The sequence below is a fragment of the Maylandia zebra genome, linkage group LG17 (genome assembly GCF_041146795.1).
Source record: "Maylandia zebra isolate NMK-2024a linkage group LG17, Mzebra_GT3a, whole genome shotgun sequence".
In the NCBI taxonomy this organism is placed as follows: domain Eukaryota; kingdom Metazoa; phylum Chordata; class Actinopteri; order Cichliformes; family Cichlidae; genus Maylandia; species Maylandia zebra.
This window is the reverse complement of record NC_135183.1, coordinates 32,564,485-32,591,957: the sequence shown is the minus strand read 5'-3', so window position 1 is coordinate 32,591,957 and position 27,473 is coordinate 32,564,485. Positions and strand designations below refer to the sequence as shown.

General features: G+C 39.8%; 1 protein-coding gene across 16 annotated transcripts in view; it reads left to right on the top strand.

The window, feature by feature from the left end:
• The window catches only part of nrcama (neuronal cell adhesion molecule a), a 64,490-nt gene that overhangs the window by 3,321 nt on the left and 33,696 nt on the right, over window positions 1-27,473 (top strand). For all 16 annotated transcript variants that reach the window (XM_076875544.1, XM_076875559.1, XM_076875548.1 and 13 more), the window contains exon 2: window positions 23,944-23,993. The gene's annotated coding sequence lies outside the window, so the exon portion shown is untranslated. The remainder of the gene's footprint in view (window positions 1-23,943; window positions 23,994-27,473) is intronic.

The window sequence follows — 27,473 nt, the reverse complement described above, 5'->3', positions numbered from 1 at the left end:
AACTGCCTTTAAGGTTTTAATTTCTTCTAAAACGTACGTGACGAAGCTCTCTGCAGTTATACGATCTCCTGCCAAAGCCAGCCCATGTTAGGCCACTGAAAAAAATACACAGGTGAGAATTAATAGAGAAAAAAAAAAAGATTGTACACAGTTGTAACTGACAGGTACTGAATTATATTAAAGCTTTTCACTGAAAACATTTTGACAAGTCACAGCAAGGAAAAGCACAGGTTTGAAAAATGAAATGAAAAGTCTGAACTACATCAAGACACTTGAATATAACAGTACCGCTATTACATATCACCTCAGCTTTTATATGACGAGTCAACAATTCCTTCAGGTCCTTTTCTCTTTATTTAAAAATGTTACCTAAAATAATCTTCTCTTTTAAAAGTAGCGAACACCGGGTTTGTTTAAATGTTCTTGCAGCTGTAAATAGTGTTATAATAGTACCGGTAGTACTATAATTGTTATCCCATGGCATGGCAGGTGTTGCATGTTGGCACTGTGGGCATGACTGCTGTTGGTGAGCTTTTCCCCCATGAGACATCAGACGACATACCTCCAGTCTCCTGTGAAAACTCCCCGGCCTGTCAGAGCAGTGCCAGCACTGAGCCATTACTCATGGCAGATGCACTGTCACCATCACTCTCCTGCTCTCCCATTTATCCACAGCCCATTAGACGAGAAGTCAGGCGATGGAGCTCGAAGTTTTGGTTTCGGTGTATTCTCATTCTAACCGCTGTCGACTTAAATGATCGAACGATCTATAAACCAGAGACAGGTATGATGTTGTTTTCAGACTGATTGGGGATCAGGGTTCAGGTCAGCTTCCTTATATAACACCAAGGATTTAAATTAGTTTCATTCTCTGAAAAGGTTTTCTTTTCCATAGTATAGCTGTGATTAGAGCTTGAGGTTATTACAGTGGAAAATAACCTCAAGGAAGAATTACAAGCATAATTAGGTCAACTTTTAAAACCAGAAAAATTAATGAAGAAAGAATATATGCGCATGAAGCGAATGGCCACTTTGTTAGATACACCTGTTCAACTGCTCATTAACTAAATTATCCAAACAGGAAATCACACAGCGGCAGCTTAGTGTATTTAGGTATGTAGACATGATAAATGTGACCTGTTGAAGTTCAAATTGGGATTCAGAATGGGGAAGAAAGGTCACTTAATTTACTTTGACAGTAGCATAGGTGTTGGTGGCAGACTGGCTGTTCTGAGTATTGCAGAAACTGCTTATTTACTGCGATTTCCCCCACACAGTCAACTCTATGGTTTACAAAGAATGGTCAGAAAAAGAGAAAAAAATGCATGAATGCACCTCATGTTAAACCTTGAAGCAGGTGGGCTATAACAGCAGAAGACCACAACTAGTACCACTCAAGTCAGCTAAGAAGCTGAATCTGAGGCCATGGTTTGCACAGCCTCACACACACAGCCTACCCGAGTGTTGTTGCTGACCATGTTCATTCTATCTGAAGCCTTCAACCATCTTCTGATGGCGACTTCCAGCAGGATAGCACACCATGTCACAAAGCTCAAATCATCGCAAAATGGTGCCCTGAAAATGAAATCAACTCACTGCACTCAAATGGCCTCGACACTCACCAGATATGAATCCAATAGAGCACCTTTGGAGAGATGGAGGAGATGCATACTGTGGATGTGCAGCCAACAAATCTGCTGCGCCTGTGGGATGTTGTCATGTCAGTATGGACCAAAATGTGTGAGGAATGTTTCCAGCACCTTGTTGAATTTGTGCAATTAAGAATTAATATTGAAGGCAAACGAGATCCAACCTGTAAAGCAAAGTGCAACTAATAGTAATGATGAATTAATATAGTACATTTAATTTAATTTTTTTTTTACTTTGCCATTTTTTAGGTTAATGTGATTTAATTAGTGACAAAATAATATGTTAGCATTATTAATACATTTGCAATTTTTTTCATAAACTTAATAGAATCCCATTGAAAACAATTACATTTACCGTGTCCTAATTTCAAATGTCTTTGAATTCCTGTTCTTGTTCTAACAGATCAAATTATTCCATGTAAAAATAAAGAAACACATTGTAAAAATTACATTTTATAATCATAAACTTTGAAAAATAAACTTCTCTGTTGATTAGTTGTTAAATTCAACTGGAAAAACATACAAGTATCCTACTTTAACTATTATGAGGCTCCCATAGGAGAGCTTGTACATTATTACCTCCAGTATGTATTTGATATGTCATTTTTCTTTCAGAATTGGTGTTTAATATATTGAAATTGGAAACAACAAGGAAACATTGCTTCTTTTGTTAAATTCGTCTACAGAGATTGTTTTTTTTCTTGCCAGTACTATATAAGAACAATAAAGTATTCAGGTGCACATACTAATGAAGTCACAACAGGAGCATCTTGGGGTTTTGTCTTCATACCAGATTTACTCATTCGTGCTGTGGAAGCTGCAGCCGAATGAACACAATTAGCATCATAGTACATCATAGATCCTTCGGTACTCTGTGGGTTAATAGCACCCTGCGGCGATGGTGGGGTGGGGGAACATAAACATCACCCCTCATCTTTGCTGTACCGCTTGGCTCATGGCTGAATGTGTCTGGGTGGCTGTTTTCATTAACGAATTGGAACACATGAAAATTAGCATCAGTGGTTGAAGATTGATGAATTAGAGAATGGGGACAAGTTAAAGCCAGGGCGGGAGGGTGACACGTAGCTTCTGCTGGAAGGTCTCTGATAGAGCAGATGCTAGTGTTCTCCTCTCCTTTTTTTATACAAGACAGATGGTTTTGTAATTGAGTGTGTGTGTGTGTGTGTGTGTTTTCCATTTTTGGAATATGATGTTGTTTCGGGAAGATGGAAGAGACCCAGTTTTGCTCAGTGAGGGGCTTTGAGGACTACAGCAAATAAGCTGTATTGTGTCAAGCAGATCTGATTTTCTGCAAGACTAAATTCAAGTATTTGATGTCTTTGCTAACATAAACACCAAGCTAGAGCTTAAATTAAAAACTGAATCTCCAGCTAAGGCAGGGCGATATCTCGATTCGCCTTGATATCTTCGATTGTGTCTTGTTTTGTGATCAACTCAATAAGTTGCATCGTTCCAACTGTCGTAGGGTAGACAGTGAGCTAGAACCAGATTTTCATTTAAACAAGTCAGTCCTTCAAGCTAGACATATGAAAATGGTGTCTATTTGCAGCTACCAGTAGGCACCCCCCTCCTAAACCTACTTGACCCCTTTGAAAATGAAATGTTATATCTCAAGAGGCTTAATGCATTTTTAACTGCTCAGCAGACTGCATTCAGTGATAAACATTCAGGTTATGAAGGAGACATCTCATGGTTTTCTTAAAGAACTTCTAAATCTCCAGTGTTGAATGCCATGGATAAGCTGCTCATGCAGGTTTGAAGCATGTTCTTTATGTTGTACAAAAATTGTATTTTAAACCAAACTGTGATATTTTTCCAACTTTAATCAAGTGGTTTTAATTCAGAAAAAAACGACGATCTAACAGCGAGTTAGATCAAAATACAAAATACTAAAGTCCAAAAGACAAGTCTTGAACTTATGTACAGCTTTGAGAGTTGGTTAATTTACTCCTTTTCCACATATGCAGTCTAATTTTATGAACTTTGTTGCCATAGAAAAACAATGGCTAACTTTTGATTACCTGAGAGAATGAAACCAGGTCTTATTATGCAGAGACAGCCACCTACTGGCACTATGAGACTGATAATACTAGATAACGTCTATTCACTGGGCTGACAACATCCAAACCAAGTGGCAGGGACTGTGTACTGAGTTACACACAGAAAACAATATTGTCCTAACTGATTTATGGGCAGGCTGATATTATTGGCTAATATTAAATATTTGCCAATTTGTTGGTGTTTTTTAATGTAAATAATTTAATGTAAAGAAGAGCAAGGAGAAACACCATTCAACCATGTTATAAGGGTGGATGTTGCATACTTTGTCCACAAGACAATACATGTTTGGAATGTCACAAAGACAACAACCAGTAAATCCAAGCAGAGTCAGGCAAAGCATATATCTCTATCTCTATATATATCAGATTTTTTACATCACCAATTATCAGTATTGGTATCGTTCATAAAAAACCTAAATTGATATCGCTCTGCAAAAAAAACCACAGCTACAGTGCAGAGAGCTTAGAAATCCTTTTGTGGAATTTGAAAAAAAAAAGTTAAAAATATTTATTAATTGAATTATGAAAGGAAATGAAAGGTAAGGAAAGAGAAATGGGAAGGCACAATGCTGGAGAATAGAGTGAAGGAACACAACAAGACTAAGATTAATAAAAGGATGCATGGCATAGCAATCTTGAACTCCTGGCTCACATGTATACACACATATTGAATCCTGCATGTGTCCACTAATATAGTAACACAACAATCAAGGCTAAATGATAATCAATAATGACTGTAACTATCTGCCCCTCAATATTATTTCAGGCCCTTTTGAATAGAAAGCAATCAGTAAGTGTGACCCTGCTTGTAGACTGCAGGTGAGTTGCTTGTGGGGATCAGGTGGGCAACAGATGGTAGAGTGGGTGAGAGCAGATGAGTTGCCAGACTGGTGGTAGATGTCACTTGCTGAGTGTAAAAAAAAAAAAAAAAAGTCCAACATGTATTTCTGAAGGGCTGATTTGATTTCATATACTGAGACATATGCACAGTTTGTTTAGATATGATTATCTTCACAACATAGCAGATGTCTCCAGATCTCTTAAAACCACATAGATTTCCACTTCTGACAAACTGCAAATTCTTCCAGTTCCTCTTATCCCTGAAGTTTTTAAAATATACTGTTAAGGAAACAAAGGAAGCATGCTCAAATCCCGGTGGTGTGAGCTTAATTCATTGTATAGGCAGCTTAAAAATAAAATTACCCCCAGGCAGCCGAATCTTTGTCACAGCTCTAAAATGATTAGTAAGGATTTAAGTCAAAGAAGCCATTAAAGAACCTCTTTTATCGCACCAGACATCCAATTGGTTCAAGGCACCAGCATCACATGACAATTGTGAACCAACCAGCCTTAACAATGACTATTAAGGCTGTATTTATAGGGTATAATTGAATCTGGCAGCTTTTCACTACATATGCAGCTGCAAATAACTGCATCATCACTTTATATACAGTGGGGCAAAAAGTATTTAGTCAGCCACCGATTGTGCAAGTTCCCCCACTTAAAATGATGACAGAGGTCAGTAATTTGCACCAGAGGTACACTTCAACTGTGAGAGACAGAATTTGAAAAAAAAATCCATGAATCCACATGGTAGGATTTGTAAAGAATTTATTCGTAAATCAGGGTGGAAAATAAGTATTTGGTCACCTCAAACAAGGAAAATCTCTGGCTCTCACAGACCTGTAACGTCTTCTGTAAGAAGCTTTTCTGTCCCCCACTCGTTACCTGTATGAATGGCACCTGTTTGAACTCATCATCTGTATAAAAGACACCTGTCCACAGCATCAAACAGTCAGACTCCAAACTCCGCCATGGCCAAGACCAAAGAGCTTTCGAAGGACACCAGGAAAAGTATTGTAGACCTGCACCAGACTGGGAAGAGTGAATCTACAATAGGCAAGCAGCTTGGTGTGAAAAAATCAACTGTGGGAGCAATCATCAGAAAATGGAAGACATACAAGACCACTGATAATCTCCCTCGATCTGGGGCTCCACGCAAGATCTCATCCCGTGGGGTCAAAATGATCATGAGAACGGTGAGCAAAGATCCCAGAACCACACGGGGGGACCTGGTGAATGACCTGCAGAGAGCTGGGACCAAAGTAACAAAGGTCACCATCAGTAACACACTACAACGGCAGGGAATCAAATCCCGCAGTGCCAGACGTGTTCTGCTGCTGAAGCCAGTGCATGTCCAGGCCCGTCTGAAGTTTGCCAGAGAGCACATGGATGATACAGCAGAGGATTGGGAGAATGTCATGTGGTCAGATGAAACCAAAGTAGAACTTTTTGGTATAAACTCAACTCGTCGTGTTTGGAGGAAGAAGAATACTGAGTTGCATCCCAAGAACACCATACCTACTGTGAAGCATGGGGGTGGAAACATCATGCTATGGGGCTGTTTTTCTGCCAAGGGGACAGGACGACTGATCCGTGTTAAGGACAGAATGAATGGGACCATGTATCGTGAGATTTTGAGCCAAAACCTCCTTCCATCAGTGAGAACTTTGAAGATGAAACGAGGCTGGGTCTTCCAACATGACAATGATCCAAAACACACCGCCCGGGCAACAAAGGAGTGGCTCCGTAAGAAGCATTTGAAAGTCCTGGAGTGGCCTAGCCAGTCTCCAGACCTCAACCCCATAGAAAATCTGTGGCGGGAGTTGAAAGTCCGTGTTGCTCGGCGACAGCCCCAAAACATCACTGCTCTCGAGAAGATCTGCATGGAGGAATGGGCCAAAATACCAGCTACTGTGTGTGCAAACCTGGTAAAGACCTATAGTAAACGTTTGACCTCTGTTATTGCCAACAAAGGTTATGTTACAAAGTATTGAGTTGTATTTTTGTTATTGACCAAATACTTATTTTCCACCCTGATTTACGAATAAATTCTTTACAAATCCTACCATGTGGATTCATGGATTTTTTTTTTCACATTCTGTCTCTCACAGTTGAAGTGTACCTCTGGTGCAAATTACTGACCTCTGTCATCATTTTAGGTGGGGGAACTTGCACAATCGGTGGCTGACTAAATACTTTTTTGCCCCACTGTAGGAGTGGAGGAATTTTATCCTAAAGTTTTCATACTTGATTTGCAGAGTGTGTAATTATGCATTGCTTTTTAAGCCCGTTCACTGACCTGAATCAGACAGTGCTCTTACCACACCTACACCAGCCCGAGTAGCCTACACCTGCATGGAAGACTGGAGTCGTTTCCTCAGGAGAAAGTGAGCCCGGTCCCAGTTGCTCGTGGGGGTTACTCTGAAATGAGCGTCTGCTAATCGTCAGTATAGGAGTGGTAGAAGTGCTTCGGTTCAATGGAGCCCGCATATGTCCTCAACCTTGCTTGTCTGACCTCGGAGAAAGTCTCTTCTGAGCACTCCCTCAGTAAGAGTCCTCGGCTTGCACTCAAAGAATGGCTTTGTGGAGAAAAATAAACTGTGCAGTGAGCAGATGAGCAGGATCGAGAAGACAAGCGGTTCTCAGGGTGGAAAAGCTATCCATCAGCAGACTGATAAACCTATTAAAGACCCTCAAGTTTGTCGGCCTTGATGATAAGAGATAAAAAGAAAGGCATCTGTCATGTTAATATATATATATATATATATATATATATATATATATATATATATATATATATCTCTTTTAATACTTGTTTATTCAAACTTTAATTTTGTTTGAACCGGATGAGTTATATGCTCAGATGCTTAAACTGCACTATGGAGAGACTGGAAATCCCCATGCTGTTTGAACCAACACAGATCTTCCATTGTCACCACAATAACACATATAAGGTACCAAGTTGCATTTAATCTGCTAATGCAAAATTACATACTCTATTACAATTGCTAGAAAAATTACAACAAATATACAATTTTACCTAAAAATATGCTTTTATGATAATGCTTTTTTGTGCACCAATCCATTTAAATGTACTTCCAGCATATTTTTTTTGTTAGCTGACTTGATGAAAACCAGGCTGCAGAGTCTGACTTGCCGGAAAAGAAGAAGTCTTGTCCCTTTTTTCTTACTCAGCATTATTTTTATGCATTTGTGTGACTGCATTTATACGTCAGTAGCATTTCCCATCAGCGAGAAGGCTGCAGACTGTGACTCTAGCTGCTCTGACCTCTCTGTCTCCTTCACCTTCATAGCTGCTGAGCTGGTGTGTTTTGGGACTGCCAGTTACTCTGTACTGTCCTTTCAGTGCCAGGTTGTGTTACTCACCTTGGCTGACAAATGCATCATTGGCTATTGTCATAGCACTTTATCTTATTGGAGCTTCACAGACAGAAGAGAAGAACACTTTAATAGAATATGTCTCTAATGTATTGATTTTATATTTTGCTTTATTCTGCCTTAGTTGCTTCTGATAATGCTCATCTGTTCAGCAAGAAGCAATTTTGTGAATCTCAGTGGCTGATACTGATCAAAGGATTAAACAGATTACAATCAGGCAGTTTCCTACTAAGTGAGCTACTAGATCTTCTGCAGTCTTTTGATCTTTTGTATCTCTCTTCTGTGGGAAAGAGATAACCATGAGGCCTCTGCTGCAGATATAGTCTGCAGATACTCACAGGAAGATTGAGATCAGACAAGCTACCTCCACGTAAGCAAACTGTATGATATGCTAACTATATATACTATAGTATATATCTATAAGCAAACTTCCTGTCCTATAACAAAATAATAGTGTTGGTGGTACTGGAAAGAGCTACAAAAATTAAATGAAAATGAGCTGCTGTACATCCACCTTTACCTGACATATTATACCAAATAAAAGAAGGTGCAAAAGATTTATATCAATATAAATTAAATTTGTATATTAAACATGTTAGTGACTTGCACCATATTCCAGTATAATTTTTACTTCATCAGATAACAGGACATCAATCCTTTACTCTTTTCCAATCACTCCCATAATTTTCCTTGAAACTGCTTTGATCGTTTGCTAATACCGAGGCTGCTGGCTTGTGGCTGGCTGTGAACCCTGGGTAGCTTTAGCCTTAGCCACTTTGTGTCTCTTAACTTCTTTAAAATTTTGCTTTTCAGCTGGGTGAAGGTGATTAGGTTTGCTGTTACAAACTCTGTGTCTTCTCTCACAGTGAGGAGCTTCCATGGTAACGACATTTCTCTGTGACTGTGCACTCTGCTAGTTGTATCATTGTACAAGCCTTACGACATCATCACCAGTCTGGGCTAAGAACACTGGAAATCATCCAATTGCGTTCTCTGCTCGGTCTGTCAGTGCATCTCTATGTACCAGAATTTTTTAAGTTGAAAAAATAATAATTTTAATTTAAGTTATGTAAAGCTTTTTTCCTACAGCTGATATACGTCATATATTGTTACATATCTTCCTTTGGTAATTCTCTCAACAGAAGAAAAGTAACGTTATGAATTATGGGATTTGAATGCATCCACATTATTTAAACTATAACTACTTCCATGACTGGAGGGACTGCATACATCTCTGCACTTCTCAGTTTGCCGAGCATTCTTTTCCCCCTTGTGTCCTTCCAAGCGTTTTCCCACCGTATGCACACTGCTGGTATTGACCCACAACCCACTCCATCTCTCCTCCACTTTCAGCTGTGATCTGTGACTCACAAAGCCTATTTAACCTTTATTCACTGGCTGCAGGCTGTTTTTTTTTTTTTTTACTTGTTTGTTTCTTTGCTTCTAGTTTTTATGGAAATGTTGTAGAATGTGGCTTTTGGCAGAGTCCAAGTGTGTGTGCTGTATATCATGTGGGGCATTTAACCATAAAGACCTTCTTCCCCTTTAAGCTATTAAATGACAGCATAAAAGACCCCAGGTTGTGATAAATGCAAAGGCACAGGAAACCACTGTTGCTTTGTTTCAAGCCAGGCATCCGTTACAGCTATGTGATATACCAGCTGCAAGATAGTCAATCCACAAAAGGACCCTCAATAAGTGGAAGACCAGCTACATTTCTAAAGCCGGTATCATGTACTTTTCCCATGGTAAGCTCGTCTGGGTTCACATTCATATAGGCAGGTAACACAAGCTATCAGGTGACAAGGGAGTGTCCTGTCAGGGTTGGATCACATTAACCGTCACTTTTTCGGTCAACAATGATAGCAGCCACTAGTGCCATATCAGTGGTGTTATTATGGCCTTAATACCATACTCATGGATTTTGTTATATTCCCTTATCCATTTGCCAGTGTTTATAATTTCTTTCAAAGCTGGTTATTTGAAAGAAGGCATGACTAAAAGAGTGTGTACCTTACATTAAGATGTAGCTCATTATGATTAAAAGACAGGATACAACACTCTTTGTGACATCACGCTCCTACCATTGTGGATCCTGTGTTTCATAAATATTGCAGCATTGCCTGTGCTCCTCCATCTTTACCTTTGTCTTTGCCTCTGGGCATAAAAAGTGAGAGAAATGTCTTTTACATAGTGTATATAAAAAATACACTACACCATATATATATATATATATATATATATATATATATATATATATATATATATAGCCATTAAAATAACCCATACTGATTTCATACTGAGTCTTTATGGAACTCCTCAGTTCATCTGTCTGAAACAAGCCCCCCTTTCCCGCTTCCTTTCAGCCAACTTTCTTTTCATTGGCTGCCTTTCACAAACCAAAGATTTGAACGGCAGGTGGATGGGGCTTCAAATAGGTAGGCCCCTTATCTATGATATCATACAGGGGATAGGTTGGAAAAAATTCTGAAACAGAGCACTTAGAGATGGACAGGATCCCACCTGCGATTGCAAGACCACCAGGCACTCCGTGGGTTATTGTTGGGACCTGCAATTGATATACATGGCGCGGGGGAGAGGGACCAAAAGCAGGGATGCAGAGCTGGCTATCGCGTCCAGCTGTGAAGATAACAACAGAAACCACCATCATGGCTCCATCCAAACATCCCCAATGGCTCAGTGGAGTTACCGTGCTGGACCCTACACAGCCAGGGCTGCATCAAAGACTCGCGTAAGGGAAGAGGTTGTTGGCTCTGTGCTTATGTGCTTCAGGACTGGTGCCATGACAGTAGAATTATAGACAGTCACTGCTCACCAGACCTAAAGGCCTGGTCATTCAATGCAGGCCCTTCTATCTACCTCGCAAGCTGACAGTAGCCATAGTTATCATTATTTACATTCCCCCCCCCAATGCTAACGTTAACTCAGCACTCAACCACACACCCGGAGGATGTTCATATTGTTGCTGGGGACAAGGTATGTTTTACAGGACACTGGGCCATGTGTACAGTAACAACGAGCAGGTCTACAGAGCAACATGGCTCCCGCCCTAGGACAATCTGAACACCACTCTCTGGTCCTCATCCCTGCCTACACCCCCCTCAGGAAACAAACCCCTCCAAGTACCCAGGTCATTAAAACGTGACCAGATGATGCTCTCCTCCAGCTACAGGACTGTTTTGATCTGACAGACTGGAGACCTTCACTCAGTCTGTACTTTTCTACAGTTAGTGCTGTGTAGATAATATGACAGTGACCAAAACCATCTGGGCTTTTCCTAACCGAAATCCTTGGATGAAGAGTGATGTACAGGCTCTGATTAGAACTCGTAACGCAGCCTTCAGGCGGAGGGACAGTTCTCTGTACAGCACTGCCAGAGCCAACATGAGGCTGGGCATCAAACAGGCCATGGAGGTCATCAGGACAAGGATAGAGGCTTCTTCACAGACAACAACCCCTGTGAGGAGAGCCAACCAGGCCCTCATCTACTACAAATCAACTACAAATGCCAGAGCCCCCCCAACCCCTGACAGCAGCCTCAAACGCAGAGCAGTTAAACACCCTCTTTACTCAACCTGAGTAAAGAGGGTTCTTCTAGAAACATGAGGTCAGGAGGATGATGAGAGGCTGGGGCTGTGGTTAAAGCCTGCGCAGACCAACTGGCAGGGATCCTCACCAGGCTATTCCACCGTTTCCACCTATATGAATGCCTCCACTATCATTCCCATCACCAAAACGACAGCCTTGATGAGACCTATAGCCCTCATGTCTGTAGTCATGAAGTGTTTTGAGTGGATAGTGTCTCAGCACATCAGAGACGGTCTACTTCCTCTGTGTCCTGAGGAAGAATAACCTGGATCAGAAGCTGTTGCTGGCCTTCTACCGCTCCTCAGTGGAGAGCATGCTCAGGGGTGGTTGGTACTCAGGGCCCACTACTGAGAACAGGAAGGCTGCGCAGAGGGTAATTAACACAGCCCAAAAAAACCATTGGCTGCCCTCTGCCATCCCTGGAGGCTGTCACCAGATCCTCCTGTGCACATTTGACATGAATTTTCATAAGTGCAATTTCCAGTTATATCTAAATAAAAATTATTTTGTGCCTCAGAGAGCAGCTTCTGAGGAGAAGAGGCAGTAGCTCATGCCATGCGTTTTTAGTAGGCTCAGGTTTATGATGATGTAGCCTGTAATGTTCCTGACTTCAACATAGGGGTTTATGCTGCAGACAGCCTAGGAGCTATGACTGTAGCATCCAGGAAATGCAAAAACATGCAAATATGTATCTTATCTCCTTGCTTAGGAGCATTGCTTCTTGGTGAATCAAAGCCAGGCTAAAAGACACTGAACTGAATAATGAATTATTGAGTGCTTTTCCCCTCTTGTCACTTGCACTTGCAATCGTCCATGTTATAGAGGCACATTTTGAAGTGGTGGCGATATACTGTTGTTTGCCTCTCTGTGAAATGGTAGCTGGATACAGGCTCACATTAGGGTAGTGGTTCTGCTATTCTCTGTCTGAGAATATGTTTGTTTTGTTTTTAGTTTTTAATACTTCAAAATATAATCACATACTAGTATGTAGACATTTTCATTAACACCCTTCTGTTTGATGATGTGGACCTGGCATCACAAATCCATAAGTATCAGGACATCTAGTTGCGGATGCATTCAAATCACATCTAGACATGAAGAGTATTGATTCTGGGATTAGGGTTAGGGACCAGGAGTGCATCAGTGGAGCTGAACACTTTGCCCCATGTTTCCTTCACAACCTCATTAACACTGCATTGAGTAGAGTGGGTTAACTAAGTGTGTCTTTGATTGCCCAAATCTTTCCTGCTGTTATTATCATTGTCAACCATATTGCAATGAGCAAGAGAAAGCAGGACTTTCCTGCACAACACACTGTTTTAGTTATTTCTCTTTTGAACAAAGTATTATATCAGGATTACAAACAACTAGTAAATAGAAGGCATTCTGTTGTGGACTGTCCCAATGTAAACCCTGAGCTGCAATGCTGCGAGCTACACTCATTAGTTCTGACAGCATCTGTTTTTAGTAGTACTAAACTGCTGACTAGGGTCATTCTATAGAGATAGCTACAGCCTCTCTTTTACAGCTGGGTCCATGCTGTCTCGCCTACCATGGGCTCAGCTCCACTCTCCAACAAGGCAGTGAAGCCCCGTGGGCAGAACTGAATAATCTCTGCTTCTTTGTGTGTGTGTTATGTGAGATGTGCTGACAGCATGCTGCTGGGGTCTGCTACTTTGCTAAGTCCAGTAGTCCTAGTTTTCCCTGGTGTTATTGATCTCGGCCAAACAAGTGACTAAGCCCATAAACTCATCAGGAAAGTGTTTTCACAGGACAACACAGACTTCTATAGCTCCTTTTCTTCCGACAAGGAAGCTAGGTCCATGTTTTATTCTGTCTATTGGCAAAGTATGATATTTAAAAGATGTTCAGTTGGTACTAACAGGCCCAAACTGTTACAATAAAATTATAGTATTCTGCATACCTTGGTTGTAATGAGGGGTTATTTGAATTACTGCAGTGTGGCAGTATTATTTAAGTAATTGTGCTCAAATAGTACTAATACTTTTTAAAGTTTTCATCAACTGTTTCACACAAATTTTCCAATGTAAATCCAAAGCAGTGTGCTCAAAGATGCTAAAATGCTTAACAGACTAAGTGCACTTTGCTTGCGTGGATTCATCACTATGTAAAAACTGGCATCTTTACATAAATGTCAGTAAACCATTTGCTACTTTATTGATATAACTACTTTTTTGTGGCATAGTATCCAGTCTGAAGTTACTTAATTTAACAGCCCTAAAATGTCACCCTAACCAGTCAGCCGTGATGTGTGGCCATGGTGAAATACAAAAACAAACTACACTATAGAATACTGAGAATACAAGTCATGAATATTATTAAACCATGCCTAGCTCGACACAGTTCAACAATGGTGTTAATCGTGCTTGTGACTTGTCATTACTCCTGCTATGCCCATGTTTCCATTTTACTGGACCATTTGCTTTTTTTAGCAGCACAGCTGCCTTTTATAGTCACAGTGCTGATGATTTGCTGGAATGGACAGATTTGTAGACCTGGCCCAAAACGAGGTTTTTGCTAGTCTTATGAGGAATGATAAGAGGTTTGGAGAAGTGAAAGAAACAACACATGAAATCTTTAAATCTCCTCCATAAGCCATGGAAAGGTGTTAAAAGATAGATATAGCAAGTCCCCAATAGTACTGAGATTGGTGTCAAAGAATGAGGCTACTGGGACACAGACACAGTCTATTATCTACAGTGTCACAAATGTATCAAAATACCTTAACAGCTTTATCCAAATGATGGCAGAAGTGTGATATTAGCCTGTTTCAAACCTGCCAATCTTTGATAGGTTTGTAGGTCTCAGACTGATGTTTGCTGTCTGGTTTATTTTGTGTGCTAGAATTTGACTTTAGATCAATGTTGTTTGATTAAGAATTTGTTTAATCAAAATCAAGGCAAAGGTAGGAACCAAATAAAGGAGGTTTGCGGTGTGTGTGAGCCAAGTGTATGCACTGTATGGAATCATCTGTGTCCAGTTCATGCAACAGTGGTCCTGCACACTGCAGCAAGGAAACAACAGCATCACTGTATCACTGAACCATGAAAGCATCCAAATAAGTTATACCAAGCGTCATAATTTTCTGCACAGGTGAGGGCATGACTCATGGCTGTCAGATAATAGGAAGGCGTCAGGCAAATTTGCACATTAGCCTTCCTTTGTTATCCCAGACAACGTTGTCACATTAACAAAGCCGAGAGCCACAGAACTGAAAGCCTTGCGAGCGGCAACTGAGATTTATTTGACCCCATGGCCAATAAACAAATATAGCACTTCGAAATGCAGAAGAAAAACAGACAAACATGTTAATGCATTTATGGCAAAGCTCTGCTGCTGCTTAGATATCCCCCTGCGTTGTTCTTGTTCAGTGAGAGTGATATGGAGCTCAAGTACACATTTTAGAGCTTTCCCCGGAAAGAGGGGTTCACAGAAAGACAAACCTAAATCTGATTGGTAGCCAGTGTAGCGACTTTAAAACAGGGGTCATGTGAGCTCCCTTGTTCAAACGGGTCAGTAGCCTCACTGCAGACTTTTGAACAACCTTTAGATGAGCTAGCCCTTTCTTGTTTAGACAAGTGAACAGACTGTTACAGTAGTCGAGTCTTGTAGAGATAAAAGCATGGATTATCATCTCAAGTTCACTTGTTGACACGATGGATCTAAGTTTTGAAATGTTCCTCAATTGAGAAAAACAGGTTCTTAATATCTGATTTAAATGTTCCTCCAAAGAAAAAGCTTCATCAAAAATAACACCTAGATTTCTAAGGTTATGCTTCTGTGAGGAACCTAAATCACCCAGTCACTGTTTAATATCAGGTATTGCGCTGTCTGGTGCAATAATCAAAGTTTCTGTTTTGTCTGGGTTTAGCTGTAAGCAATTGTTGTTCAACCATTGTTTAATGTTGGTTAAACAGTCAATCAGAGCGGAGAGCTTATTAACTTTAGAAGGCTTAAATGAATGGTTTAGCTGAATGTTGTCAGCAAAAAGATGATAAGATAAATCTTTTTACATCAGGAAACTGCTGTATTATCTTAAAGGAAAAATATATATTAAAAACAGAATAGGTTCCAGCACGGAGCCCTGAGGAACTCCACATATGAGTTGATTACCTTTACAAAAATATTGAAGGTTCATTTAAAATAAAATGCCTGTCACATACTTTTTAAATGTACCTAACATAAAATATGTTCTATATTGCATTAAAAAATGTAAAAATTGTAAACAAACATGCAAAAAAAATCCGCATAGAATTCTCTTTGTGAGTATTTCACAAACGTTCATGAGGCCTGGCTGGCATATCGACTTTTTAAAGGACATTATCGTTCCAATAAGATATAGGCTGGGCTGATATCTTAAATAAACAATTAATTAATAGCTAAGCCACAGCTTGATTGAGTGTTTTCAAATCTTATTTAGTCACTGTTCAGATCCCTGAAGTGGCCTTTTAAAGCACTTAGCCACGGGTATTTAGTCCCTGAACATAATCCTTTTTAACATTGCCTCATTACACTGACTATGTAACATAAATGGAAAAGAATAGGTTAAAAAATAGGTGCTTAATATTTTTATTTTTAACTAGAAAAATCATTCATAACATAATGCTAGGGCACATGTATGAATACCACACCTGCTGTGCTTTCAGTAAGCACATCCTAATAAACACACTAATAAACAGGAGCTAGAGTCTCCTGTGCAGGATGGCTGTTCCTCCAAGGTGTTCGTTTGTCTGGAGTAAGACTGACAGGAGAGGGAGAAATGTGCTTCTTAGTCTGATAAAGCTACAATCAAGCATCAGTCTTCATGCGGTGCCTGTCTTAAACCAAAGGGAAAAAGTGATATCCCATTTGCTTTAATCTCTTGGTTACAGCACACTGCCAGGCAGATCTGCACTTTGCTGACACAGAAAGCCTTTGTATGAGCTTCTCACTTCCTCATCACAGCTTTAAGCCTGAGAACTTTTTTTTTTGTATTTGAGGAGTTCTAAATTAATGAGATCACTTAGAGAAATCCCTCTCCACTTCTGTTACTAATATTAGGAGGCCTCAATCCTCATCTGTTCTTCTTCTGCCTTTTTCTGTGTGAGGTGGAAGACGTGCAGTCAATATTAGATGTCTCCAAGGCGTCCTATAGGGCCATATACCTCTGCTGTTTGCTCACCCTTTTTTAAACAAGCCTTTTGTTCCTCACACTCTCATTTCCACCGTTCTGTTTCTCAGTGTCCTCCACTCGTTTTCACTCTCATTGCTTAGTTCTACATCTGTCTCCATCTTTGCTTTTCCTTACATCCCTTTTGTGTTGTTGCTTTCGTTAAGAGGGTCTCCGGGGTTCTGGCTGTATGGACTTTTTTCAGCATGTTTCTGACGTGTTGCATCCTACTCTGTTAAGTTTTCATATGCTACTCTGTTTGACACTCTCTATGGCGACACTAGTTAAAGCTCTGTGCGGCCTAGTTTTTTATAGCAGTCATACTGTAATGCATATTCAAGATATTTTGAAACCAAATTGTTCTCACAATGTCCAATACTGGTTTAGACCTGTGCCTCATTCACCAGAAAGGGTGACTAAAAGGTCTCTTTCAATACAAATGTGCAGCTCTTTTACTGCGCTGCTTTACTTGTGATGAAGGCTGTGTTTGTGTAGTGGGGCCTACCCCAAGAACTATATAACCTTCAATATATCATTATATATTAGCTCTAATGTATGCTGAATTGATTAAAGCTGGTCATTTGTTGGTATGCCAGTGAAAATGGTGTTCTATTTCTTTAGTTGCATGCAGGCTTAATAGCCCCAACTTCACTGTCAACCCAGTACTCTTGTGTTTGTGTGTTTTTTAAGCCCTACATTAAGAGCTGTTGTTCAAATTTTCAGCCTTTTGTTAACGTTTACACAAGTTTTTTTAAATGGTGGTTTAAGGTTATTTATACATGTGTGTGACCCATATACTGTAAAAGATATAAAAGATGGGTGTGGAGTGCTGTTTTGAAGCTCTAATATTGCAATTTGTTGAGTGTGAACTAACCGTATTTGGAGTGGATATAACCAACTTGGTTAGCAAGATGCGCAGATAAAGATACTTGCTAATTAGTGCAGACGTGGATAAAATAATACAAAAATTTTACTGACCAGAAAGCGGAGCACTGACTTCTTAAATAGTATTTTTGATACAATGAATGAAACAGCAGATCCAAAATGCTCCAGAAAGTAACAGCACAGAAGGATTTGGTGTGGAATTTGTTTTAAATATAAAAGTAACAAAATCCGGTACTAGTACTTTCAAAGGAAACTGCCTGAAAAAGGTCTGTGATGTTGGCATGACTCTTACAGTGATAATATGTTATAATTTTACATGGTATTTGATTACCGATTAGAGTTAAATGTTAAGGTTTCAGACATACTATCTGACATAACATGTTTGTTTATGATAGGGGCTCAGCTTGATCTATGCTAGAGAACAGGTAGACTGAAGTTAGCATGCGTGTCAATGAATTTAGCTTCAAATCCAGTACACTCAGCTTTTAGTTGTATTTTGGGTTTTACCAGGGTTTTCTTCAGGTTGGATGCGTTGCCATACCCAGCTTTACATTCTGCAATAAAGATGTTAAAGAAAGCATTTTCTGCACTGAGTTTTGAAAAGTGTAACCACACCTGACATATCAGTTTTTGGTTTGCCACCGCCACCATTGACCCACGTGTTTGTTTGGTTTCAACATGTCACAGGAGTGACCACACATCCCCTCGCTGTCTTTATTCCTCTAACCCCGGTGTGCTCTGAGGTTTGGAACCAGCTGATTTAGTGTGAAACGGTACTTTAGGAATGGCAGTGGATCATCTACCAAGGTTGGTAGATTGATCCATCGACTTCTTCCATCTACATGTTGAAGTATTCTTACTGAATGTTCAATTGAGCCCGATGCATCCATGTGTGAGTCTGTGCAAATGAGACTTTTATTAGGAAGTGCTTTTTTGGTCTCAATTTGAGAACAAAGGTGTTATATAAGTACCAGCCCATTTACCATTTAAGTTGGTACTCAAACCTACGGCTCATTGACAGATCAGTTTGATTGAATGGACACCTACTGTAGTAGACAAACAGTGGTCAGCACAGACATGCCCATCAAAAATAATGCATAACTTATATAAGACATATGTAGCTGAAAAATAAAAAGTTGTTATGAAAGGAAATTTCGATTGAGAGATGAAAACTATATTTTGTACAACGCTATAACCACATTTATTTTTCATAAATATTCTGATCTATGCTATGTTTGGGCCTTTTAACAGAAAAGATTAGTTTATGTGAAGTCAGTTTTAAGTGACAAATAAACAAACCACCATGTTGGTTTCATTCAGCCCCGATGTTGCCGCTTGGTTAGAACACTTAGTGTAAGCACTTAAGTGTCGACCGTGCTGGGAGAGCACTTAGCCTGCTAGACCATAAAAGACCACAACAAATGTAGTTCTTCAGTTTCACACCAAAAAAGGCAAATCCCTCAGCAATAACATGGATTATGAAAAAAGTCCTGCAGTCTAAAAACTCCTGTAGATAAAGATTTTTGCAGTGTGGTCTTTGCTTTCATGTTCTAAGTTTGTTATTGAAATCTGTAATAATAGTTAATTTAGGACATCATAAGATTCTTGTCAGATTGATAGAGCAGCTGTTATCTCTTGTGGAGTGTCACTGAATAGTAAACTCAAACAAGGTGCTTAATTGCATAGATCTGTGGCCTGTGAAGGAAGTAAAATGTTAAAGCTTTAGGGGTAGGAGTGCATGTTTATGTTAAATTAAGTTTTACAGCCCAAATGAGCATTTCCATATAAAGCCTGCAGGAATCCAGACACTCACAACCCTCTTACTGTGACTTGACTGTTAAATCAGAGTCAGAGTATTTCATCTACACCAGTTTTGGCTCATTGGCTCATCTTGCACATCATTTCTTTCCCTACAGTCGGCCTGTTTCTTCTTCTGCTGCTCCAAACACGTTTCTACTCCCTCCCTGCTTCACTCGTGCTTTCATCCTTCTGCTGGGACTTTGAGATGAGTTTGTTGATTGGATCAATCCCCAGAGAGCTCATACCTGGATTTCTTTTTTTACAGTATGCATCACCCAGCTGCAGAAAGCTCAGTAGAGAATCAGCCAATGAAACTAAAAAGCTGCTTCCTGCTGTTCTTTAATCTTGATTTATCTTTCTTTCTCCTCCGTCTCTGTGTGTATGTTTGACATTCTTGATGACTCCATTGAGTGCGCTGTGCGGTGTCGAGTGGGAAAAGCACAGATTGGAGAACTGCCTCTTTAACCTCTGAAGGAAGAAATAAACTTGCGGGAGGTTATAAATCTCTCTGATTAAAACCAGCTCCTCTTTGGCGGCCCTTTTCTGTGTGGGACTGGACTATGTGTGCTGTCTGTCATCTGAAGGATGCTCACAGACTGTTAAAATTAAAAACCCCTTAGAACAGTCATGGTAACCAACCCTCCCTTTCAGTCTGTGTCTCTAGCACACACACAACCATTACAAGGGAATGTATGGGTTTAAATTGTTGTGGGGGAGGCTTCAAAAGCAGTCTGAAAGGTCAAACTGACACTGACTTGTGGCCTTTTTTAATGTAGCCGGATCATAAGAAATACCATTATATAATTTCCATCTGTCTGGACTGCATAAGCTGTAAACTGAAAGAGGTTCAGCCTGACAGGAACTGGTGGTATCTTCAACATTTAAACTGCAGTACTTGTATTAATGGTGGGATTTGCTTAAAAAAAAAAAATCTAATACAGTTTTAATTTCTCTTTGCCCAAGGGAGCTATACATCTATACAACACTATGAATCGGTCCACTGAACCCAACCAGGCTAGCATCTTAATAAGGTCATTTGTCATTTTCTGTCTCTAAAGGAACATGTAGACTGATGTGCATGGGCACAATCACGGTAGTAAACAATCACAGCAAAATGTCATTACGCACAGATGGTATGTCTGAAAAAGTGCACAAAAAAAGCATCTATAGATAGACATTTGTCACTGTTCGGGTGCTACATCCAATGGAAGCACTCGTTTTTTGTTGTTTTTTTTTCTTCTCATTTCACAATGAAACCAAAACATGGTCGCAAATACCTGCAACTCTTTCTTATTGTTGTTGTGGGACCGAAAGCCTGTATTTGCTGCTCCCACTCTGGCTTCAAGTCAGATGGTGTGTGGAGATCAAATGCAAGCGAGTAAGACTTGATGGCACACTTGTCTGGACACAATATTTCACTACTTTAAAGGTAGGGAGTGAAGAGGCCAGGCAGTCAGGGCATGTGTTAAGTGTGCTTTTCAGGCAGCTGCCACCATCGCTGATTGCTCTGGCCCTCTTGGCCTAAGGGATTACAGCCCACACTCACAATTTCTATTCATGCCTGGGGTCAGTTATTCTATCACAGGATGAAAAATCCACACACCGATACATTTAGATGCTTGCAGTTTACTGGCTCCCGGTGGATTCATAAACTCAGAAGGCTAATTGAAACAGGAGCTAGATAATAAATCAAAGCGGTATTTCACCAGGCCTTGGCACATATATGACTTTAATAATCCAGAATGGTGATCACAGTTTAGTTGGTGTAAGCACATACGTAGAGAAACAGTGGCCTTCATCATCGGAGCTTACAGTTCACATACATACTGTTGTCACAGAGTTATTTTAGTTTCTTTGAGATCAGATCTGTTTCTACTTCATGAATTCTTCTCAAGGTGAAGTGAAAATGTTTACTTAAGACTTTGTTCTGTGTGTGAGGTAACTTGTCTCTTGTCCTGGGTTTTAAAATACTTCCCATTTGTTTAAAATGAAGTCAGTGAAGCACCTGGAGAAAACAAATTTTGGCAAATCACAGAAATTAAAAGATAAACAACAATGTGAATGTGAAAAATACAGATTTTTCTTACAGGAGTAAGGAAAAGGGAATTTGGTCAATAACCTCAAACAAAGCACAGTACATTTCAAAATATTCAAGAAAACTGCTAAAGGTGGAAACAACAAACTTGTTACACCACTTGAGGTAAAATCACTCTGTTGAGTAAAACCAGGCTACAAAGGTATGCGAGGATGAGATGTTAGCAGCTGGTGATGTGTTTAAGAAAACAAAAAACTCAACCCAGCATCGTGGGATCGCTCATTCATGTGAAAGGAAAAGCAAATGGTGCATTGAAATTACTGATGCGGTTATATATTCTTTGGCTATGGATTTTGGTGGAAACGATGGAAAAGGAAGACTGCAAGCAGCTGGTTAAACATTTGAAAATTTAGAAATCCCTGTTTTATGTATTGAGATGTTAATTTAACTTTTTTGTCTTAATTCTGTTCAAATATTTCTAACTAGTACATCTGCTGCTCTGACAAGGATCTTCTAGTTTCTGCTTTTTGGGGGGTTTTCTTTTCTTGTTGACAGGTGATATTGAAACCTCTTTTAACAAATTATTCTAAATTACAGGTTCTGATTTATTTAATGTTCTATTGAATTTTCTATTTCTATTTTTTTCATTCTTTTGTTTGTTTTTTTTACCTTTACAAGCAATCGTGTTTCTGTTTGAGCCAAGTTGATCTTATGTTTTGGCTATGTATGTCAGCTGGCTCCACACTGAAAGGAGCCATCCATCTATCCATCCATCTCCTTAACCCAGGTCTCACAAATAATCATTATTTTTACACCCAATTTATGAAGCTATTGAAACCAGATTTACTTTATGCTAAGTTGACTGTTTGAACACAAACCTACATGCACCCCCAAAGTTTTACTATAGTTTGGTTTGATCCCCATATGTTTAAGTGTTTTCTTGAAAGGGAAACTGTATTCTTTATTCTTCTCTGCATGTCTCTTTTTTGTCTCCATGGCAACCTGCTAGAGCATGGGGTCAGCTCTGCTAGCTTTGCTCTTGTAGCACCTCCCAGCTCTCCTCTCCTCTCCTTTTATACTATATGTGTATCTCTCTCCATCCCCCTCCTTGCGCTAAGATGATGAAGCGCTTTTAGATTTGCCGATTAAAAATGGATGCTTCTGATTCCCGCTCTCTCTTCATTTTTTAATGTTTGTTCTTCTTCTCTTTCTCTTAAAGCACTCTTTCCCCCTCATCGTCCTCGCTCTGCCTTTTTTTTATAAGTCTTGCTACATTCCTGCCTCCATTCATTAACATCTCACACTGTTTCTTCCTCTTTCCCTGATCTGTGCCCCCTTTTGTCTCAGTTCAATTTGTTTCAACTCAGCTGAGATAAGATCAATGCAGCTCAGTTCAAATCGGATCAGATCAGTTCACAATGAAAAATTCATTCAGCTTATCCTGACACATTTAAATCAATGCACTTTCAGTCGTCTTCATTAAGATGAAATCGATGCAGGGTTTGTTTAATTATAAGGTGAGGTTATACAACAACAAACTGCCTTCCTTTTTTTATTGTTGACTTCCTTCAGATCACATTTTGGGCTTAGGCTGGAACATCCAGGCTCTTCCTCTAAGTGATAGCATCTAAGTAATAGATCAAGAACCCTTTCTCATCTTTTTACATCATCTAGTAAATTCAAACAGCTCAACCTCGCTTTATTGCATGACTCACCATCTTTCCCATCTGAGCTAACTACAGTTTTAATGGCTTCACGTCCAAATGTGCCACCGTCCTTTGTCTGTCACATTTGTTTTGCTAATATGAGATGAATGGAGTATCTCTCAGGAGATTATGATAATGCATTCACGGTCACGAAGGGACGCCCGTTTGGGGGAAGCAGAGGTCGCTGCGTGCAAGTGCGTGTATGGTGGTGGGTAACCTTTCATTGTGCGTGTGTCCCTAGTGGAGATAAAAGTAATAAAAATGACAGGAGAGATTTTGGTTATTGATTGAGGTCCTTGTGTTCAGCAATATGCAATCATTTACTGGGTTTTCCCTGGAGAGATAAGTGGAGGTGCCCACGTATTTATGTAGTGCTGGTGGGTAACACTGGCCTTGTGCAATGAATGAATCAAAGAGGTCTAAATAAGCGTTTGCCAAGTGTATTTAGTTAATTGAAGCTTCTGAGTCTTTTTGAAATCCAAGGTCTTTTTTGAGAGCAGTGAACACGTCTTTTAACTCCAAATCCTTCCCTCTAACATGATGCTGATTAGGTTTCTGGTCTGAGTTGGCATAAATGGAAGCTGTGATAGACTTTAAATAGACTTATAATTTCTTTGCCAAATATTATGCAGTAAAAGCACCCTTGCTACATAATGTCAAAGGAGTCAGCGTCATTCCCCATGAATGCTTAGACGTTAATTATTTATAGTATTTCTAATCTGAGGTAAACTCCTTATTTATAGTCATTTTCGTCTTGTTTTTTCAGGTTGAAATATCCGTTGAAGACAAACAGCAGCTGAGAATAAATCCTCGGAGGTGAGTCAGAGATTGCTTCTGAGTATATTTTGACTGCTTGACTACATTTTCTCCACGATGTGCCAATTTACATTGTTCTCTCTTTAATGAGTGATATATTATTGAATTTAAAAGTAGCTTAGAGATGTAAAAAATCATTATATAGGGAGAGGTTTAAGCCATTAATGGGTAGCTAAGATTATGTCATTATGTAGTTGATGATATGGCAGCATGAGAGGAGACAGCAGTCTGAACGAGTTCTTTTTTTTTTTTTTTTTTTTTTTTTTTTAAATGACATCAGAAACAGCAGTATGCGACATTACGTGATGGCAGAGCTTCAGTTCATCCTTTGTCATTTTTTTTTTTTTTTTTTTTTCTATATATATGATGAAATTGTGAGTCTGAATGATGGTTGGTTCCGGTTATTCCAATGTGAGTGACATGTGACATTCTCGGGATGCTGACCCATTCTTCTTCTGTAAATGTGATTCAAAAATCTGTTTGTGTTACTCTTCTCTGAGAACAGGTTGAGCAAGTGGCTGCTTGTTCACATCATTTTCTTAACAATTGTGAAACATCTTTTGAAATGTTGATTTTAAATTTCCTCAGTTATTCTAATTGTCTATGTGTATAACTGAGAGAATAATGCTTCTACCTATAGAGTAGAAGAAGAGGGTCACCCAGGTTCAGTGACTATAAAACGTGCTTATGCTTTGCTCTTATTCACTTGTAATGCTACTGCAGCTACATGCTACGTGTGCACAATGATGTTACTGAATGTGTCAGCCAGCTTCTTCTTCGAATACCCCAGCCCCAGTTTTTGCTGATGGCATGTCTGTTCTAGTGCTTTTTTTCAGTTGGCATTTCTTTTTATATTTTCGTCTTAGTAATATGCTCCCATTGTGTTACGGTTAGTATCACTTCAAGGAGCTACTGCAGTTTTTGCAAAGCCATAAACTCCACTTGGTTGCAATTATACGCTAAATACATATTTTTTTCCTTTCTGACAGACGTATATATTACTCGAATGTATGACTCTAACAGACCTACAATTATAATTTGTACATACACATGACAGATCATTTTATGAACTTTATAAGCGGCTCAATCCCTGGCTGTACTTCAAATAAAAAGGTCAGTTAGCATAGATGAAAAGTGCTGAGTGTTGAGCATGACTCACAGCTGGCAGTGACTGATACCCTTTGCAGTCTTGGCTCTGCCCTGTTTGTATCTGCAGTGTATACAGGGAGTGCAGAATTATTAGGCAAGTTGTATTTTTGAGAAATAATTTTATTATTGAACAACAACCATGTTCTCAATGAACCCAAAAAACTCATTAATATCAAAGCTGAATGTTTTTGGAAGTAGTTTTTAGTTTGTTTTTAGTTTTAGCTATTTTAGGGGGATATCTGTGTGTGCAGGTGACTATTACTGTGCATAATTATTAGGCAACTTAACAAAAAACAAATATATACCCATTTCAATTATTTATTTTTACCAGTGAAACCAATATAACATCTCCACATTCACAAATATACATTTCTGACATTCAAAAACAAAACAAAAACAAATCAGCGACCAATATAGCCACCTTTCTTTGCAAGGACACTCAAAAGCCTGCCATCCATGGATTCTGTCAGTGTTTTGATCTGTTCACCATCAACATTGCGTGCAGCAGCAACCACAGCCTCCCAGACACTGTTCAGAGAGGTGTACTGTTTTCCCTCCTTGTAAATCTCACATTTGATGATGGACCACAGGTTCTCAATGGGGTTCAGATCAGGTGAACAAGGTGGCCATGTCATTAGTTTTTCTTCGTTTATACCCTTTCTTGCCAGCCACGCTGTGGAGTACTTGGACGCGTGTGATGGAGCATTGTCCTGCATGAAAATCATGTTTTTCTTGAAGGATGCAGACTTCTTCCTGTACCACTGCTTGAAGAAGGTGTCTTCCAGAAACTGGCAGTAGGACTGGGCGTTGAGCTTGACTCCATCCTCAACCCGAAAAGGCCCCACAAGCTCATCTTTGATGATACCAGCCCAAACCAGTACTCCACCTCCACCTTGCTGGCGTCTGAGTCGGACTGGAGCTCTCTGCCCTTTACCAATCCAGCCACGGGCCCATCCATCTGGCCCATCAAGACTCACTCTCATTTCATCAGTCCATAAAACCTTAGAAAAACCAGTCTTGAGATATTTCTTGGCCCAGTCTTGATGTTTCAGCTTGTGTGTCTTGTTCAGTGGTGGTCGTCTTTCAGCCTTTCTTACCTTGGCCATGTCTCTGAGTATTGCACACTTTGTGCTTTTGGGCACTCCAGTGATGTTGCAGCTCTGAAATATGGCCAAACTGGTGGCAAGTGGCATCTTGGCAGCTGCACGCTTGACTTTTCTCAGTTCATGGGCAGTTATTTTGCGCCTTGGTTTTTCCACACGCTTCTTGCAACCCTGTTGACTATTTTGAATGAAACGCTTGCTTGTTCGATGATCACGCTTCAGAAGCTTTTCAATTTTGAGACTGCTGCATCCCTCTGCAAGATATCTCACTATTTTTGACTTTTCTGAGCCTGTCAAGTCCTTCTTTTGACCCATTTTGCCAAAGGAAAGGACGTTGCCTAATAATTATGCACACCTGATATAGGGTGTTGATGTCATTAGACCACACCCCTTCTCATTACAGCGATGCACATCACCTAATATGCTTAATTGGTAGTAGGCTTTCGAGCCTATACAGCTTGGAGTGAGACAACATGCATGAAGAGGATGATGTGGACAAAATACTCATTTGCCTAATAATTCTGCACTCCCTGTACACTCAGCAAGTACAAGTAAGAAAACCTAGAACACTAGAATAAACCTTGTGGATGCTGTAACCTCTGAATAGCTACGACAACCCCATTAGCCTATGTGCGAGTAAACTCTATGGGCCAAAAGCTCAAGCTCGAAACGCTCAGTTTTAGACTGTTTTTTCTACTCTTGGCTCTGTATGCTGTCAGTAAGAGTAGATATCCCTAATATGGTTATCTCTGGGACACAGCACCACCCATAACCCTGGTCAACCCTTTTGTTTACAATGGGGAAGCCAATCAGAAGACAGCTGGTTTAAAAGGAGTGTGAAAGTAGCTGAAGTGCCCTATTTTCGACAATTGTTTTGAACTGTGAAACTGTGAATCATGTAAAGCTACTCGAGTGCAAGACATGAAAATTATTATAACAGATCATTTAAGTTTGATTTTGTTTAGAGTAGTATGGTTATCTGAGACATTCACAGGTCAGACACGTGCTATAAAAGGTTTTTTGGGAACAGATTCAAGTGTAAACATGGAAAATCCTTAAGGTCACATAATAAAAACAGCCAAAGTCCCCATAAATCCACAGCCTAAAAGGCCAGCACGGGTTAGTGTAATTACTCAGCAACTGTTTGAACACAGGGGATTGTTTATGACTGGATAAATAGCAGCCACATGTCCTGGCATCATCTGCTGCTCACCTGATAATCAGCACA